A 4,648-nucleotide genomic window follows, 5' to 3' on the forward strand; every position below is an offset into this window, starting at 1 on the left:
GTGTGTGCTTGGGCTGAGCATTGAAGCTTTCATGTGTAGAGACTTTTTCTGGAGTTAAACGCCAGCTTTTATGCCAGTTTGGGCGTTTAACTCCAAGTTTTATGCCAGTTCCAGCGTTAAACGCTGGAAATTCTGAGGCTGTTTTGCCATGCCGGTTTGGGCCATCAAATCTCAGGCAAAGTATGGACTATTATACATTGCTGGAAAGCCCAGGATGTCTACTTTCCAATTCCGTTGAGAGCGCGCCAATTGGGCTTCTTTAGCTCCAGAAAATCCACTTCGAGTGCAGGGAGGTCAGAATCCAACAACATCTGCAGTCCTTTTCAGTCTCTGAATCAGATTTTTGCTCAGGACCCTCAATTTCAGCCAGAAAATACCTGAAATCACAGAAAAATTAGTAAAGTTCAGAAAAGTGAATTTTAACTAAAAACTAATAAAAATATACTAAAAACTAACTATATCATACTAAAAACATACTAAAAACAATGCCAAAAAGCGTATAAATTATCCGCTCATCAACCACCCAGTGCACTTGCTGGTTAGTTGTGCAAAGTTGTGATAAAGAGTTGAGATTGCAATTGAGCGTACCATGTTGATGGCGCCATTGATGATCACAATTTCGTGCACCACAACTCCAGTTAAGTTGCATAGATGGCAAATGAGATGAGAAAAAGCTAGCCTTGCCAAGGTGAAGGGTTTTTCGGCTACTTTGTAGAGTTCTAGAGAGATGACTTCATGAACTTCTACTTCCTCTCCAATCATAATGCTATGGATCATGATGGCCCGATCCACTGTTACTTCGGATCGGTTGCTAGTAGGGATGATGGAGCGTTGGATGAACTCCAACTATCCTCTAGCCATAGGCTTAAGGTCTAGTCTTCTCAATTGAACCGGCTTGCCTTTTGAGTCTCTTTTCCATTGAGCTCCTTCCACACATATGTCCATGAGGACTTGGTCCAACCTTTGATCAAAGTTGACCCTTCTAGTGTAGGGGCGTACGTCTTCTTGCATCATAGGCAAGTTGAACACCAACCTTACGTTCTCCGAACTGAAATCTAAGCATTTCCCCCTAACCATTGTAAGCCAATTCCTTGGGTTTGGGTTCATGCTTTGATCATGGTTCGTAGTGATCCATGCGTTTGCATAGAACTCTTGAACCGTTAAGATTTTGACTTGTTGAATGGGATTGGAGAGAACTTCCCATCCTATTCTTTTAATCTATTGTCGGATCTCCGGATATTCGCCCTTTTTGAGCTTAAAAGGGACTTCAGGGATCACCTTTTTCTTGGTCACAACTTCATAGAAGTGGTCTTGATGGGCTTTTGAGATGAATCTCTCCATCTCCCATGACTCAGAGGTGGAAGCAATTGCCTTCCCTTTCCTCTTTCTTGAAGTTTCTCTGGTCTTAGGTGCCTTCAATGGTTATAGAAAAACAAAAAAGCTATGCTTTTACAACACCAAACTTAGAATGTTGCTCGCCCTTGAGCAAAAGAAGAAAGAATAGAAGAAGAAGAAGAAGATATGGAGGAGAGGGAGAGAGGTGTGGGTTTCGGCCAAGGGGGAGAAGAGAGGGTAGTGTTATGTGAAAATGAAGAAGGATGGAGGGGTTTATATAGTGGAGGGGGAGGGGTTTGGGTTCTGTCATTTAGGGTCGATATGGGTGGGAAAGAGATTTTGAATTTGAAGGTAGGTAGGGATCCTGTGGGGTCCACAGATCCTGAGGTGATCCTTTGGGGTCCACAGATCTTGAGGTGTCAAGGATTTCTCATTCCTGCACCTTTTAGGCGTGTAAAATGCCCTTTGTATGCAATCCTGGCGTTTAACGCCAGCCTGATGCTTGTTTCTGGCATTAAACACCCAAATGTAGCTTGTTTCTGGCGTTTTAACGCCAGCCTGATGCTTGTTTCTGGCATTAAACACCCAAATGTAGCTTGTTTCTGGCATTAAACGCCACCTTGGTGCTTGTTTCTGGCGTTAAACGCCAGACAGATGCTTGTTTCTGGTATTTAAACGCCAGACAACTCTTCCTCCAGGGTGTGTTTTTTCTTCTGTTGTTTTTGATTCTGTTTAATTTTTGCAATTGTTTTGTGACTCCACATGGTCATAAACCTAATAAAACAAAAAAGAACAATAGAAATATAGATAAATAAAAATTGGGTTGCCTCCCAATAAGTGCTTTTTTAATGTCAATAGCTTGACAGTGAGCTCTCATGGAGCTTCATAGATGTTCAGAGCATTGTTGGGACCTTCCAACACCAAACTTAGAGTTTGAATGTGGGGGTTCAACACCAAACTTAGAGTTTGGTTGTGGCCTTCCAACACCAAACTTAGAGTTTAATTGTGGGGGCTTTGTTTGACTCTGTATTGAGAGAAGCTTTTCATGCTTCCTCTCCATGGTTGCAGAGGAAGATCCTTGAGCTTTAAACACAAGGTAGTCCCCATTCAATTGAAGGACTAACTCTCCTCTGTCAACATCAATCACATCTCTTGCTGTGGCCAGGAAGGGTCTTTCAATAATGATGCATTCATCCTCATCATTCCCAGTGTCTAGGATTATGAAATCAGCAAGGATGTAAAGGCCTTTAACCTTCACTAACACGTCCTCTACCAATCCATAAGCTTGTTTTATTGACTTGTCTGCCATCTCTAATGAGATTCTTGCAGCTTGTACCTCAAAGATCCCCAGTTTCTCCATTACAGAGAGTGGCATAAGATTTATATTTGACCCTAGGTCACACAGAGCCTTCTCAAAGGTCATGGTGCCTATGGTACAGGGTATTAAGAATTTACCAGGATCTTGTTTCTTTTGAGGTAAAGTTTGCTGAACCCATGTATTTAGTTCACTAATGAGCAAGGGAGGTTCACCTTCCCAAGTCTCATTACCAAACAACTTGGCATTCAGCTTTATGATGGCTTCTAGATATTGAGCAACTTGCTCTTCAGTTACATCTTCATCCTCTTCAGAGTAAGAATAGTTCTCAGAGCTCATGAATGGCAGAAGGAAGTTTAATGGAATCTCTATGGTCTCTATATGAGCCTCAGATTCCTTTAGGTCCTCAATAGGGAACTCCTTTCTGTCTGGAGAAGGTCCCGTGAGGTCTTCCTCATTGGGATTCACGTCCTCCCCTTCCTCTTTAGATTCGGCCATTTTGATAATATCAATGGCCTTGCACTCTCTTTTTGGATTCTCTTCTGTATTGCTTGGGAGAGTACTAGGAGGAGTTTCAGTGATTTTCTTACTCAGCTGACCCACTTGTGCCTCCAAGTTTCTAATGGAGGATCTTGTTTCATTCATGAAACTTAAAGTGGCCTTAGATAGATCAGAGACTATGTTTGCTAAGCTAGAGGGGCTCTGCTCAGAATTCTCTGTCTGTTGCTGAGAAGATGATGGAAAAGGCTTGCTATTGCTAAACCTATTTCTTCCACCATTATCAAAGCCTTGTTGAGGCTTTTGCTGATCCTTCCATGAGAAATTTGGATGATTTCTCCATGAGGGATTATAGGTGTTTTCATAGGCTTCACCCATGTAATTCACCTCTGCCATTGCAGGGTTCTCAGGATCATAAGCTTCTTCTTCAGAAGATGCTTCTTTAGTACTATTGGATGCATTTTGCAATCCATTCAGACTCAGAGATATCATATTGACTTGTTGGGTCAATATTTTGTTCTGGGCCAATATGGCATTCAGAGCATCAATTTCAAGAACTCCCTTCTTTTGAGGCATTCCATTACTCATAGGATTCCTCTCAGAGGTGTACATGAATTGGTTATTTGCAACCATGTCAATGAGTTCTTGAGCTTCTGCATGCGTTTTATTTAGGTGAATGGATCCACCTGCATAATGGTCCAGTGACATCTTAGAGAACTCAGATAGACCATCATAGAATATATCCAAAATGGTCCACTCTAAAAGCATGTCTGAAGGACACTTTTTGGTCAACTGCTTGTATCTTTCCCAAGCTTCATAGAGGGATTCACCATCTTTTTGCCTGAAGGTCTGAACATCCACTCTTAGCTTGCTCAGCTTTTGAGGAGGAAAGAACTTGGCCAAGAAGGCCGTGACCAACTTATCCCAAGAGTCTAGGCTATCTTTAGGTTGTGAGTCCAACCATGTTCTAGCTCAGTTTCTCACATCAAAAGGGAAAATCATGAGCCTGTAGACTTTAGGATCTACTCCATTAGTCTTAACAGTATCACAGATCTGCAAGAACTCAATTAAAATTTGATAGGGATCTTCTGATGGAAGTCCATGAAACTTGCAGTTCTGTTGCATTAGAGCAACTAGTTGAGGCTTTAGCTCAAAATTATTTGCTCCAATGGCAGGGATTGAGATGCTTCTTCCATAAAAATTGGAAGTATGTGTAGTATAATCACCAAGCATCCTCCTTGCATTATTGTTGTTGTTATTATTTTCGGATGCCATCTCCTCTTCTTTTTCGAAAATTTCTATAAGGTTTTCTCTGGATTGTTGTATTTTAGCTTCTCTTAGTTTCTTCTTCAGAGTCCTTTCAGGTTCAGGATCTGCTTCAATAAGAATGTTCTTGTCCTTGCTCCTGCTCATATGAAAAAGAAGGAAACAGAAAATAATAATAGGGATCCTCTTTACCACAGTAGAGAGATTCCTTTATGTGAGTAGAAGAAAATAAGA

The 4,648-nt window shown here is 41.4% G+C and overlaps 1 non-coding gene across 1 annotated transcript; it reads left to right on the top strand.

Moving 5' to 3' along the window:
- The first annotated feature begins 3,910 nt into the window (after nucleotides 1-3,910).
- LOC127741760 (small nucleolar RNA R71) lies at nucleotides 3,911-4,018 on the top strand. Its single transcript, XR_008002966.1, has one exon. It is a non-coding gene; the product is annotated as a small nucleolar RNA R71 (small nucleolar RNA).
- The last annotated feature ends 630 nt before the right edge of the window (nucleotides 4,019-4,648 follow it).

The sequence above is a fragment of the Arachis duranensis genome, chromosome 9 (genome assembly GCF_000817695.3).
Source record: "Arachis duranensis cultivar V14167 chromosome 9, aradu.V14167.gnm2.J7QH, whole genome shotgun sequence".
In the NCBI taxonomy this organism is placed as follows: Eukaryota; Viridiplantae; Streptophyta; class Magnoliopsida; order Fabales; family Fabaceae; genus Arachis; species Arachis duranensis.